At 40.2% G+C, this 15,875-nt stretch overlaps 2 long non-coding RNA genes across 2 annotated transcripts; both read left to right on the plus strand.

The window, feature by feature from the left end:
- Positions 1 to 806: 806 nt before the first annotated feature.
- On the plus strand, positions 807 to 5,649 carry LOC129847823 (uncharacterized). The gene is made up of 4 exons (XR_008758470.1): positions 807 to 932; positions 2,908 to 2,997; positions 5,158 to 5,289; positions 5,430 to 5,649. It is a non-coding gene; the product is annotated as an uncharacterized LOC129847823 (long non-coding RNA).
- Positions 5,650 to 6,336: 687 nt separating this feature from the next.
- On the plus strand, positions 6,337 to 11,177 carry LOC129847824 (uncharacterized). Its single transcript, XR_008758471.1, has 4 exons — positions 6,337 to 6,462; positions 8,440 to 8,529; positions 10,690 to 10,821; positions 10,962 to 11,177. It is a non-coding gene; the product is annotated as an uncharacterized LOC129847824 (long non-coding RNA).
- Positions 11,178 to 15,875: the final 4,698 nt, after the last annotated feature.

Here is a 15,875-nt window from a genome sequence, read left to right on the forward strand (position 1 = left end):
AATGTGGTCTCATCCAACACCATCACCACTTTAAACTCCAACACATCACTACTCTTGCTTCCTACCTTGGATATCTTTATACTTTCTTTACAAGCTGCTCCACTGATTTCAGAATCATGATCTCTCTTCTTCCTGTATCATGATCTCTCTTCTTCCTGTGTCATTATCTCTCTTCCTCCTGTGTCATTATCTCTCTTCTTCCTGTGTTTTTCCACTTCCGACCATTCAGGTCATTAATCCTCATCCTTCCGCTACATTTCATTAGAACTGACAGCCATATTGTTTTCAATCCAGCACAGCTGTTGCTTCAAAAACTCTTTCTTAATTTCCTGCATTTTTTCTGCACTACTCGCCGCCATTTCGGGCCTCCTACTCTCTGTGCGGGGTTGCAGAGGGAGGGTTCTGACTGGACGGGTTCTTAAAAAGGAGAGGAGGGAGAGGTAGAATTTAACTCACAGGCAGGACAGAGAGAGAAAGAGAGAGACCCAGTGAAGACCTTTGAAGATCTCTGAAGGAGTGAAGCAACATCTGAAGATTTCAGAAATGTACATCTGAAATGGCTTCCTATTCATTATAGGGCACTGCTTCTGACCAGAGCCAATAGGGGAACAGGGTCCCATATAGGATCCAGTCTCCTGACCAGGGCCCAAAGGGGAACAGGGTCCCATATAGGATGCAGTCTCCTGACCAGGGCCCAAAGGGGAACAGGGTCCCATATAGGATGCAGTCCATGATTCCAGAATGTATATCCATCATTGTTATGTTATGTCCACATTACAATGTATGTTCCCTGTATCCAGATGCTACGATACGACCCAAGACCCCCTGTGAGCGTGCTAGAGATGATGTGATAAATGGCCTAATTGAAGCCTTCATCCCCACGTGTGACGCCGCTGGACAATACACCCCTGAGCAATGTTCCGGCTCTAAAGGTTAACCTTTCAGGAGCCTCTACCCCGGGTCCGGGAGCACCCCCCCCCCCCACCCCCACTGATTAGCATCGCTAGCATAGTGTCACAATTAAATAGTAGCATCTAAATATCATTAAATCACAAGTCCAAGACACCTAATGAAAGATACAGATCCTGTGAATAAAGCCACCATTTCAGATTTTTTAAATGTTTTACAGGGAAGACACAATATATAAATCTATTAGCTAAACACGTTAGCAAAAATCACCATTTTTCTTTGTCCACCATTTTCTCTCAACACCAGTAGCTATCACCAATTCGGCTAAACTAAGATATTGTTAGCCACTAACCAAGAAAAAACCTCATCAGATGACAGCCTGATAACATATTTATGGTATAGGATAGGTTTTGTTAGAAAAATGTGCATATTTCAGGTATAAATCATAGTTTGCCATTGCAGCCAGCATCACAAATCTCACCAAAGCTCATAGAATTACTACAGAGAGCAACTTATATTACCAATTTACTCATCATAAAACATTTCTTAAAAATACACAGCACATAGCAATGGAAAGACACAGATCTTGTGGATTCAGACAACATTTCAGATTTTCTAAGTGTTTTACAGCGAAAACACAATAAATCGTTATATTAGCATACCACATATGCAAACGTTACCAGAGCATTGATTCTAGCCAAAGAGAGCGATAACGTACTCATCGCCAAAATATATTAATTTTTTCACTAACCTTCTCAGAATTCTTCAGATGACACTCCTGTAACATCATATTACAACATACATATAGAGTTTGTTCAAAAATGTGCATATTTAGCCACCAAAATCGTGGTTAGACAATGACAAAAGTAGCTCAGCTGGTCAGAAAATGTCCTGCACCATATTAGACAGTGATCTAGTCTTATACATAAATACTCATAAACTTGACTAAAAAATACAGGGTGGACAGCGATTGATAGACAATTTAATTCTTAATACAATCGCGGAATTACATTTTTTAAATTATCCTTACTTTTCAATACAGGTTGCGCCAAGCGAAGCTATAGCAAACAAAATGGCGGCATAAGCGTTTAACATTTATCGACAGAAACACCATTTATCATCATAAATTGTTCTTACTATGAGCTGTTCTCCCATCAGAATCTTGGACAATGAATCCTTTCTTGGGTCTAATCTTCTTTTGGTCGAAAGATGTCCACTTGTCCGTCGAAATTCCCACTAACGTACGACCGGGACCCCGAAACGTGCCCGGAGCTTCAAAGTCTATTACAAAGCAATGCCTCAAAATCGCACTAAACGGATATAAATTGCTATAAAACGGTTTAAATTAACTACCTTACGATGTTTCTAACACCTATAACAAGTAAAAAGATGACCGACGCTATATTACTGGCTAAACCAAGGCTTGGAAAAAGGCCAGTCAGATATCCTTCTTGCGTTGAGCGCAGTGTCCAAAGGAACGCTACTTCCGGTATTTGGTGATTTATAGAGCCAATGATTGCGCAATCGACTCCATTCAAATTGTCACCACTTACTGACATCTAGAGGAAGGCGTGGGCAGTGTTTGTATCTCATAGGATTTACAGAGACTTTTAAAACTGATCTGGAACCAGAGGCCAAGATGTCTAAATCTCACACACTGGGAGGAAAAGTGCTGTAGAATGAGTTCTGTTTCACTCAGAGACATAATTCAAACGGCTATAGAAACTAGAGAGTGTTTTCTATCCAATAATAACAATAATATGCATATTGTACGAGCAAGAATTGAGTACTAGGCAGTTTAATCTGTAGAGAAAATTATGCTAATGCGAAACAGCACCCCTTATAGTTGCAAGAAGTTAAAACACACGCACGCACGCACACACACACACTATAAATGCTCCAATTCAGTTTAACGTGACAATTCAATTTGTTACAGTAAAATTTATATTTGTGTAAATATTGTATACGTAACAGGTTATTAACATGTCTTTCTGGTAGGTCAATGTTGGTGTGTGAACAGTTCTGGACGGAAGATCCCGGGTACTGAGACTCGACCAGGCACTGCTAGAATCAACTGTGCCACCAAGTGTAAGTGAGGCCCTGTGGTCTCATCCAACACCATCACCACTTTAACCTCTAACGCCCCCCTAACCCGGATCCGGGATCCCCCCCAACACAAAAGCTGACTAGCATAGCCTAGCCTAAAGTTACAGGGATATCATAAAATAAAATGTTCATGAAATCACAAGTCCAAGACACCAAATGAAAGATACAGATCTTGTGATTCAAGCCATCATCTCTGATTTGTAAAATGTTTTACAGGGAAGACATAATATGTAAATCTATTAGCTAACCACTGTTAGCAAAAGACAACAATTTTCTTACTCCACCATTTTCTTACTGCATCAGTAGCTATCACCAATTCGGCCAAATAAAGATATTGATAGCCACTAACCAAGAAGAAACCTCATCAGATGACAGTCTGATAACATATTTATTGTATAGGATAGGTGTTGTTAGAAGAATGTGCATATTTCAGGTATAAATCATAGTTTACAATTGCACCCACCATCAGAACTCGACTAAAATAAATACAGAGTGCAACGTGTATTACCTAATTACTAATCATAAAACATTTCTTAAAAATACACAGCGTACACTAATTGAAAGACACAGATCCTGTGAATCCAGACAATATTTCAGATTTTCTAAGTGTCTTACAGCGAAAACACAATAAATCGTTATATTAGCATAGCACATGTGCAAACATTACCCCAGCATTGATTCACGGCAAAAAGAGCGATAGCATTATCACCACCAAAATGTATTAATTTTTTCACTAACCTTCTCATAATTCTTCAGATGACACTCCTGTAACATCATATTACAACATACATATAGAGTTTGTTCGAAAATGTGGATATTTAGCCACCAAAATCGTGGTTATACAATGAGAAAAGTAGCCAAGCTGGTCAGAAAATGTCGGGCGCCATATTAGACAGTAGTCTTATACATAAATACTCATAAACTTGACTAAAAAATACAGGGTGGACAGCGATTGATAGACAATTTAGTTCTTAATGCAATCGCTGAATTACATTTTTTAAATTATCCTTACTTTTCAATACAGGTTGCGCCAAACGAAGCTACACCAAACAAAACGGCGGCATAAGCGTTTAACATTTTTCGACAGAAACACGATTTATCATCATAAATAGTTCTTACTATGAGCTGTTCTTCCATCAGAATCTTGGGCAATGAATCCTTTCTCCGGGCTAATCGTCTTTTGGTCGAAAGATGTCCTCTTGTCCCGTCGAAATGGCCACTAACGTTCACCATGCACTCGAAAAGTGCCCAGCTCCTTAAAGTGCATCACACAGAAATGCCATAAAATCGCCCTAAACGGATATAAATTGCTATAAAACGGTTCAAATTAACTACCTTATGATGTTTTTAACACCTATAACGAGTAAAAACATGACCGGAGAAATATTACTGGCTAAACAACAGCTTGGAAGGAGGCAAGTCCAACGACCATCGTGCGTCAGGCGCAGAGACGAAAAGAAAGCTACTTCCGGTCATTGGTGTTTTATACAGGCCCTGATTGCGCAATCGACACCATTCAAAGCGTCACCCCTTACTGACATCTAGAGGAAGATGTGGGCAGTGTTTGTATCCTCATAGCATTTACAGGGACCTTACAACTGACCTGGGAACAGGGGCCAAGATTTCTGAAATCTCACTCCTTGTCAGGGAAAGTGCTGTAGAATGAGTTCTGTTTCACTCAGAGACATAATTCCAACGGTTATAGAAACTAGAGAGTGTTTTCTATCCAATAATAATAATAATATGCATATTGTACGAGAAAGAATTGAGTAGGAAGCCGTTTCAATTGGACACGTTTTCCAGAAAAAGTGACAACAGCACCCCCTGTCCTCATCTTAACTCACCGGCAGGACAGAGAGAGAAAGAGAGAGACCCAGTGAAGACCTGTGAAGATCTCTGAAGGAGTGAAGCAACATCTGAAGATTTCAGAAATGTACATCTGAAATGGCTTCCTATTCAGTATAGAGCACTGCTTCTGACCAGGGCCAATAGGGAAACAGGGTCCCATATAGGATGCAGTCTCCTGACCAGGGCCCAAAGGGGAACAGGGTCCCATATAGGATGCAGTCCATGATTCCAGAATGTATATCCGTCATTGTTATGTTATGTCCACATTAAAATGTAAGTTACCTGTGTGTCCAGATGGTACGATACGACCCAAGACCCCCTGTGAAGGTGCTAGAGATGCCGCGACACATGGCCTAATTGCAGCCTTCATCCCCACATGTGACGCAGCTGGACAATACACCCCTGAGCAATGTTCCGGCTCTAAAGGTTAAAACACACGCACGCACGCACACACACTATAAATGCTCCAATTTCAGTTTAACGTGACAATTCAATGTGTTACAGTAAAATGTATATTTGTGTAAATATTGTATATGTAACAGGTTATTAACATGTCATTCTGGTAGGTCAATGTTGGTGTGTGAACAGTTCTGGACGGAAGATCCCGGGTACTGAGACTCGACCAGGCACTGCTAGAATCAACTGTTCCACCAAGTGTAAGTGAGGCAATGTGGTCTCATCCAACACCATCACCACTTTAAACTCCAACACATCACTACTCTTGCTTCCTACCTTGGATATCTTTATACTTTCTTTACAAGCTGCTCCACTGATTTCAGAATCATGATCTCTCTTCTTCCTGTATCATGATCTCTCTTCTTCCTGTGTCATTATCTCTCTTCCTCCTGTGTCATTATCTCTCTTCTTCCTGTGTTTTTCCACTTCCGACCATTCAGGTCATTAATCCTCATCCTTCCGCTACATTTCATTAGAACTGACAGCCATATTGTTTTCAATCCAGCACAGCTGTTGCTTCAAAAACTCTTTCTTAATTTCCTGCATTTTTTCTGCACTACTCGCCGCCATTTCGGGCCTCCTACTCTCTGTGCGGGGTTCCAGAGGGAGGGTTCTGACTGGACGGGTTCTTAAAAAGGAGAGGAGGGAGAGGTAGAATTTAACTCACAGGCAGGACAGAGAGAGAAAGAGAGAGACCACGTGAAGACCTTTGAAGATCTCTGAAGGAGTGAAGCAACATCTGAAGATTTCAGAAATGTACATCTGAAATGGCTTCCTATTCATTATAGGGCACTGCTTCTGACCAGAGCCAATAGGGGAACAGGGTCCCATATAGGATCCAGTCTCCTGACCAGGGCCCAAAGGGGAACAGGGTCCCATATAGGATGCAGTCTCCTGACCAGGGCCCAAAGGGGAACAGGGTCCCATATAGGATGCAGTCCATGATTCCAGAATGTATATCCATCATTGTTATGTTATGTCCACATTACAATGTATGTTCCCTGTATCCAGATGCTACGATACGACCCAAGACCCCCTGTGAGCGTGCTAGAGATGATGTGATAAATGGCCTAATTGAAGCCTTCATCCCCACGTGTGACGCCGCTGGACAATACACCCCTGAGCAATGTTCCGGCTCTAAAGGTTAACCTTTCAGGAGCCTCTACCCCGGGTCCGGGAGCACCCCCCCCCCCCCCACCCCCACTGATTAGCATCGCTAGCATAGTGTCACAATTAAATAGTAGCATCTAAATATCATTAAATCACAAGTCCAAGACACCTAATGAAAGATACAGATCCTGTGAATAAAGCCACCATTTCAGATTTTTTAAATGTTTTACAGGGAAGACACAATATATAAATCTATTAGCAAAACACGTTAGCAAAAATCACCATTTTTCTTTGTCCACCATTTTCTCTCAACACCAGTAGCTATCACCAATTCGGCTAAACTAAGATATTGTTAGCCACTAACCAAGAAAAAACCTCATCAGATGACAGCCTGATAACATATTTATGGTATAGGATAGGTTTTGTTAGAAAAATGTGCATATTTCAGGTATAAATCATAGTTTGCCATTGCAGCCAGCATCACAAATCTCACCAAAGCTCATAGAATTACTACAGAGAGCAACTTATATTACCAATTTACTCATCATAAAACATTTCTTAAAAATACACAGCACATAGCAATGGAAAGACACAGATCTTGTGGATTCAGACAACATTTCAGATTTTCTAAGTGTTTTACAGCGAAAACACAATAAATCGTTATATTAGCATACCACATATGCAAACGTTACCAGAGCATTGATTCTAGCCAAAGAGAGCGATAACGTACTCATCGCCAAAATATATTAATTTTTTCACTAACCTTCTCAGAATTCTTCAGATGACACTCCTGTAACATCATATTACAACATACATATAGAGTTTGTTCAAAAATGTGCATATTTAGCCACCAAAATCGTGGTTAGACAATGACAAAAGTAGCTCAGCTGGTCAGAAAATGTCCTGCACCATATTAGACAGTGATCTAGTCTTATACATAAATACTCATAAACTTGACTAAAAAATACAGGGTGGACAGCGATTGATAGACAATTTAATTCTTAATACAATCGCGGAATTACATTTTTTAAATTATCCTTACTTTTCAATACAGGTTGCGCCAAGCGAAGCTATAGCAAACAAAATGGCGGCATAAGCGTTTAACATTTATCGACAGAAACACCATTTATCATCATAAATTGTTCTTACTATGAGCTGTTCTCCCATCAGAATCTTGGACAATGAATCCTTTCTTGGGTCTAATCTTCTTTTGGTCGAAAGATGTCCACTTGTCCGTCGAAATTCCCACTAACGTACGACCGGGACCCCGAAACGTGCCCGGAGCTTCAAAGTCTATTACAAAGCAATGCCTCAAAATCGCACTAAACGGATATAAATTGCTATAAAACGGTTTAAATTAACTACCTTACGATGTTTCTAACACCTATAACAAGTAAAAAGATGACCGACGCTATATTACTGGCTAAACCAAGGCTTGGAAAAAGGCCAGTCAGATATCCTTCTTGCGTTGAGCGCAGTGTCCAAAGGAACGCTACTTCCGGTATTTGGTGATTTATAGAGCCAATGATTGCGCAATCGACTCCATTCAAATTGTCACCACTTACTGACATCTAGAGGAAGGCGTGGGCAGTGTTTGTATCTCATAGGATTTACAGAGACTTTTAAAACTGATCTGGAACCAGAGGCCAAGATGTCTAAATCTCACACACTGGGAGGAAAAGTGCTGTAGAATGAGTTCTGTTTCACTCAGAGACATAATTCAAACGGCTATAGAAACTAGAGAGTGTTTTCTATCCAATAATAACAATAATATGCATATTGTACGAGCAAGAATTGAGTACTAGGCAGTTTAATCTGTAGAGAAAATTATGCTAATGCGAAACAGCACCCCTTATAGTTGCAAGAAGTTAAAACACACGCACGCACGCACACACACACACTATAAATGCTCCAATTCAGTTTAACGTGACAATTCAATTTGTTACAGTAAAATTTATATTTGTGTAAATATTGTATACGTAACAGGTTATTAACATGTCTTTCTGGTAGGTCAATGTTGGTGTGTGAACAGTTCTGGACGGAAGATCCCGGGTACTGAGACTCGACCAGGCACTGCTAGAATCAACTGTGCCACCAAGTGTAAGTGAGGCCCTGTGGTCTCATCCAACACCATCACCACTTTAACCTCTAACGCCCCCCTAACCCGGATCCGGGATCCCCCCCAACACAAAAGCTGACTAGCATAGCCTAGCCTAAAGTTACAGGGATATCATAAAATAAAATGTTCATGAAATCACAAGTCCAAGACACCAAATGAAAGATACAGATCTTGTGATTCAAGCCATCATCTCTGATTTGTAAAATGTTTTACAGGGAAGACATAATATGTAAATCTATTAGCTAACCACTGTTAGCAAAAGACAACAATTTTCTTACTCCACCATTTTCTTACTGCATCAGTAGCTATCACCAATTCGGCCAAATAAAGATATTGATAGCCACTAACCAAGAAGAAACCTCATCAGATGACAGTCTGATAACATATTTATTGTATAGGATAGGTGTTGTTAGAAGAATGTGCATATTTCAGGTATAAATCATAGTTTACAATTGCACCCACCATCAGAACTCGACTAAAATAAATACAGAGTGCAACGTGTATTACCTAATTACTAATCATAAAACATTTCTTAAAAATACACAGCGTACACTAATTGAAAGACACAGATCCTGTGAATCCAGACAATATTTCAGATTTTCTAAGTGTCTTACAGCGAAAACACAATAAATCGTTATATTAGCATAGCACATGTGCAAACATTACCCCAGCATTGATTCACGGCAAAAAGAGCGATAGCATTATCACCACCAAAATGTATTAATTTTTTCACTAACCTTCTCATAATTCTTCAGATGACACTCCTGTAACATCATATTACAACATACATATAGAGTTTGTTCGAAAATGTGGATATTTAGCCACCAAAATCGTGGTTATACAATGAGAAAAGTAGCCAAGCTGGTCAGAAAATGTCGGGCGCCATATTAGACAGTAGTCTTATACATAAATACTCATAAACTTGACTAAAAAATACAGGGTGGACAGCGATTGATAGACAATTTAGTTCTTAATGCAATCGCTGAATTACATTTTTTAAATTATCCTTACTTTTCAATACAGGTTGCGCCAAACGAAGCTACACCAAACAAAACGGCGGCATAAGCGTTTAACATTTTTCGACAGAAACACGATTTATCATCATAAATAGTTCTTACTATGAGCTGTTCTTCCATCAGAATCTTGGGCAATGAATCCTTTCTCCGGGCTAATCGTCTTTTGGTCGAAAGATGTCCTCTTGTCCCGTCGAAATGGCCACTAACGTTCACCATGCACTCGAAAAGTGCCCAGCTCCTTAAAGTGCATCACACAGAAATGCCATAAAATCGCCCTAAACGGATATAAATTGCTATAAAACGGTTCAAATTAACTACCTTATGATGTTTTTAACACCTATAACGAGTAAAAACATGACCGGAGAAATATTACTGGCTAAACAACAGCTTGGAAGGAGGCAAGTCCAACGACCATCGTGCGTCAGGCGCAGAGACGAAAAGAAAGCTACTTCCGGTCATTGGTGTTTTATACAGGCCCTGATTGCGCAATCGACACCATTCAAAGCGTCACCCCTTACTGACATCTAGAGGAAGATGTGGGCAGTGTTTGTATCCTCATAGCATTTACAGGGACCTTACAACTGACCTGGGAACAGGGGCCAAGATTTCTGAAATCTCACTCCTTGTCAGGGAAAGTGCTGTAGAATGAGTTCTGTTTCACTCAGAGACATAATTCCAACGGTTATAGAAACTAGAGAGTGTTTTCTATCCAATAATAATAATAATATGCATATTGTACGAGAAAGAATTGAGTAGGAAGCCGTTTCAATTGGACACGTTTTCCAGAAAAAGTGACAACAGCACCCCCTGTCCTCATCTTAACTCACCGGCAGGACAGAGAGAGAAAGAGAGAGACCCAGTGAAGACCTGTGAAGATCTCTGAAGGAGTGAAGCAACATCTGAAGATTTCAGAAATGTACATCTGAAATGGCTTCCTATTCAGTATAGAGCACTGCTTCTGACCAGGGCCAATAGGGAAACAGGGTCCCATATAGGATGCAGTCTCCTGACCAGGGCCCAAAGGGGAACAGGGTCCCATATAGGATGCAGTCCATGATTCCAGAATGTATATCCGTCATTGTTATGTTATGTCCACATTAAAATGTAAGTTACCTGTGTGTCCAGATGGTACGATACGACCCAAGACCCCCTGTGAAGGTGCTAGAGATGCCGCGACACATGGCCTAATTGCAGCCTTCATCCCCACATGTGACGCAGCTGGACAATACACCCCTGAGCAATGTTCCGGCTCTAAAGGTTAAAACACACGCACGCACGCACACACACTATAAATGCTCCAATTTCAGTTTAACGTGACAATTCAATGTGTTACAGTAAAATGTATATTTGTGTAAATATTGTATATGTAACAGGTTATTAACATGTCATTCTGGTAGGTCAATGTTGGTGTGTGAACAGTTCTGGACGGAAGATCCCGGGTACTGAGACTCGACCAGGCACTGCTAGAATCAACTGTTCCACCAAGTGTAAGTGAGGCAATGTGGTCTCATCCAACACCATCACCACTTTAAACTCCAACACATCACTACTCTTGCTTCCTACCTTGGATATCTTTATACTTTCTTTACAAGCTGCTCCACTGATTTCAGAATCATGATCTCTCTTCTTCCTGTATCATGATCTCTCTTCTTCCTGTGTCATTATCTCTCTTCCTCCTGTGTCATTATCTCTCTTCTTCCTGTGTTTTTCCACTTCCGACCATTCAGGTCATTAATCCTCATCCTTCCGCTACATTTCATTAGAACTGACAGCCATATTGTTTTCAATCCAGCACAGCTGTTGCTTCAAAAACTCTTTCTTAATTTCCTGCATTTTTTCTGCACTACTCGCCGCCATTTCGGGCCTCCTACTCTCTGTGCGGGGTTCCAGAGGGAGGGTTCTGACTGGACGGGTTCTTAAAAAGGAGAGGAGGGAGAGGTAGAATTTAACTCACAGGCAGGACAGAGAGAGAAAGAGAGAGACCACGTGAAGACCTTTGAAGATCTCTGAAGGAGTGAAGCAACATCTGAAGATTTCAGAAATGTACATCTGAAATGGCTTCCTATTCATTATAGGGCACTGCTTCTGACCAGAGCCAATAGGGGAACAGGGTCCCATATAGGATCCAGTCTCCTGACCAGGGCCCAAAGGGGAACAGGGTCCCATATAGGATGCAGTCTCCTGACCAGGGCCCAAAGGGGAACAGGGTCCCATATAGGATGCAGTCCATGATTCCAGAATGTATATCCATCATTGTTATGTTATGTCCACATTACAATGTATGTTCCCTGTATCCAGATGCTACGATACGACCCAAGACCCCCTGTGAGCGTGCTAGAGATGATGTGATAAATGGCCTAATTGAAGCCTTCATCCCCACGTGTGACGCCGCTGGACAATACACCCCTGAGCAATGTTCCGGCTCTAAAGGTTAACCTTTCAGGAGCCTCTACCCCGGGTCCGGGAGCACCCCCCCCCCCCCCACCCCCACTGATTAGCATCGCTAGCATAGTGTCACAATTAAATAGTAGCATCTAAATATCATTAAATCACAAGTCCAAGACACCTAATGAAAGATACAGATCCTGTGAATAAAGCCACCATTTCAGATTTTTTAAATGTTTTACAGGGAAGACACAATATATAAATCTATTAGCAAAACACGTTAGCAAAAATCACCATTTTTCTTTGTCCACCATTTTCTCTCAACACCAGTAGCTATCACCAATTCGGCTAAACTAAGATATTGTTAGCCACTAACCAAGAAAAAACCTCATCAGATGACAGCCTGATAACATATTTATGGTATAGGATAGGTTTTGTTAGAAAAATGTGCATATTTCAGGTATAAATCATAGTTTGCCATTGCAGCCAGCATCACAAATCTCACCAAAGCTCATAGAATTACTACAGAGAGCAACTTATATTACCAATTTACTCATCATAAAACATTTCTTAAAAATACACAGCACATAGCAATGGAAAGACACAGATCTTGTGGATTCAGACAACATTTCAGATTTTCTAAGTGTTTTACAGCGAAAACACAATAAATCGTTATATTAGCATACCACATATGCAAACGTTACCAGAGCATTGATTCTAGCCAAAGAGAGCGATAACGTACTCATCGCCAAAATATATTAATTTTTTCACTAACCTTCTCAGAATTCTTCAGATGACACTCCTGTAACATCATATTACAACATACATATAGAGTTTGTTCAAAAATGTGCATATTTAGCCACCAAAATCGTGGTTAGACAATGACAAAAGTAGCTCAGCTGGTCAGAAAATGTCCTGCACCATATTAGACAGTGATCTAGTCTTATACATAAATACTCATAAACTTGACTAAAAAATACAGGGTGGACAGCGATTGATAGACAATTTAATTCTTAATACAATCGCGGAATTACATTTTTTAAATTATCCTTACTTTTCAATACAGGTTGCGCCAAGCGAAGCTATAGCAAACAAAATGGCGGCATAAGCGTTTAACATTTATCGACAGAAACACCATTTATCATCATAAATTGTTCTTACTATGAGCTGTTCTCCCATCAGAATCTTGGACAATGAATCCTTTCTTGGGTCTAATCTTCTTTTGGTCGAAAGATGTCCACTTGTCCGTCGAAATTCCCACTAACGTACGACCGGGACCCCGAAACGTGCCCGGAGCTTCAAAGTCTATTACAAAGCAATGCCTCAAAATCGCACTAAACGGATATAAATTGCTATAAAACGGTTTAAATTAACTACCTTACGATGTTTCTAACACCTATAACAAGTAAAAAGATGACCGACGCTATATTACTGGCTAAACCAAGGCTTGGAAAAAGGCCAGTCAGATATCCTTCTTGCGTTGAGCGCAGTGTCCAAAGGAACGCTACTTCCGGTATTTGGTGATTTATAGAGCCAATGATTGCGCAATCGACTCCATTCAAATTGTCACCACTTACTGACATCTAGAGGAAGGCGTGGGCAGTGTTTGTATCTCATAGGATTTACAGAGACTTTTAAAACTGATCTGGAACCAGAGGCCAAGATGTCTAAATCTCACACACTGGGAGGAAAAGTGCTGTAGAATGAGTTCTGTTTCACTCAGAGACATAATTCAAACGGCTATAGAAACTAGAGAGTGTTTTCTATCCAATAATAACAATAATATGCATATTGTACGAGCAAGAATTGAGTACTAGGCAGTTTAATCTGTAGAGAAAATTATGCTAATGCGAAACAGCACCCCTTATAGTTGCAAGAAGTTAAAACACACGCACGCACGCACACACACACACTATAAATGCTCCAATTCAGTTTAACGTGACAATTCAATTTGTTACAGTAAAATTTATATTTGTGTAAATATTGTATACGTAACAGGTTATTAACATGTCTTTCTGGTAGGTCAATGTTGGTGTGTGAACAGTTCTGGACGGAAGATCCCGGGTACTGAGACTCGACCAGGCACTGCTAGAATCAACTGTGCCACCAAGTGTAAGTGAGGCCCTGTGGTCTCATCCAACACCATCACCACTTTAACCTCTAACGCCCCCCTAACCCGGATCCGGGATCCCCCCCAACACAAAAGCTGACTAGCATAGCCTAGCCTAAAGTTACAGGGATATCATAAAATAAAATGTTCATGAAATCACAAGTCCAAGACACCAAATGAAAGATACAGATCTTGTGATTCAAGCCATCATCTCTGATTTGTAAAATGTTTTACAGGGAAGACATAATATGTAAATCTATTAGCTAACCACTGTTAGCAAAAGACAACAATTTTCTTACTCCACCATTTTCTTACTGCATCAGTAGCTATCACCAATTCGGCCAAATAAAGATATTGATAGCCACTAACCAAGAAGAAACCTCATCAGATGACAGTCTGATAACATATTTATTGTATAGGATAGGTGTTGTTAGAAGAATGTGCATATTTCAGGTATAAATCATAGTTTACAATTGCACCCACCATCAGAACTCGACTAAAATAAATACAGAGTGCAACGTGTATTACCTAATTACTAATCATAAAACATTTCTTAAAAATACACAGCGTACACTAATTGAAAGACACAGATCCTGTGAATCCAGACAATATTTCAGATTTTCTAAGTGTCTTACAGCGAAAACACAATAAATCGTTATATTAGCATAGCACATGTGCAAACATTACCCCAGCATTGATTCACGGCAAAAAGAGCGATAGCATTATCACCACCAAAATGTATTAATTTTTTCACTAACCTTCTCATAATTCTTCAGATGACACTCCTGTAACATCATATTACAACATACATATAGAGTTTGTTCGAAAATGTGGATATTTAGCCACCAAAATCGTGGTTATACAATGAGAAAAGTAGCCAAGCTGGTCAGAAAATGTCGGGCGCCATATTAGACAGTAGTCTTATACATAAATACTCATAAACTTGACTAAAAAATACAGGGTGGACAGCGATTGATAGACAATTTAGTTCTTAATGCAATCGCTGAATTACATTTTTTAAATTATCCTTACTGTTCAATACAGGTTGCGCCAAACGAAGCTACACCAAACAAAACGGCGGGCATAAGCGTTTAACATTTTTCGACAGAAACACGATTTATCATCATAAATAGTTCTTACTATGAGCTGTTCTTCCATCAGAATCTTGGGCAATGAATCCTTTCTCCGGTCTAATCGTCTTTTGGTCGAAAGATGTCCTCTTGTCCCGTCGAAATGGCCACTAACGTTCACCATGCACTCGAAAAGTGCCCAGCTCCTTAAAGTGCATCACACAGAAATGCCATAAAATCGCCCTAAACGGATATAAATTGCTATAAAACGGTTCAAATTAACTACCTTATGATGTTTTTAACACCTATAACGAGTAAAAACATGACCGGAGAAATATTACTGGCTAAACAACAGCTTGGAAGGAGGCAAGTCCAACGACCATCGTGCGTCAGGCGCAGAGACGAAAAGAAAGCTACTTCCGGTCATTGGTGTTTTATACAGGCCCTGATTCCGCAATCGACTCTATTCAAAGCGTCACCCCTTACTGACATCTAGAGGAAGATGTAGGCAGTGTTTGTATCCTCATAGCATTTACAGGGACCTTACAACTGACCTGGGAACAGGGGCCAAGATTTCTGAAATCTCACTCCATGTCAGGGAAAGTGCTGAAAAATGAGTTCTGTTTCACTCAGAGACATAATTCCAACGGTTATAGAAACTAGAGAGTGTTTTCTATCCAATAATAATAATAATATGCATATTGTACGAGCAAGAATTGAGTAGGAAGCCGTTTAAATTGGACACG

Source organism: Salvelinus fontinalis, unplaced genomic scaffold (genome assembly GCF_029448725.1).
Source record: "Salvelinus fontinalis isolate EN_2023a unplaced genomic scaffold, ASM2944872v1 scaffold_0957, whole genome shotgun sequence".
Lineage (NCBI taxonomy): Eukaryota > Metazoa > Chordata > Actinopteri > Salmoniformes > Salmonidae > Salvelinus > Salvelinus fontinalis.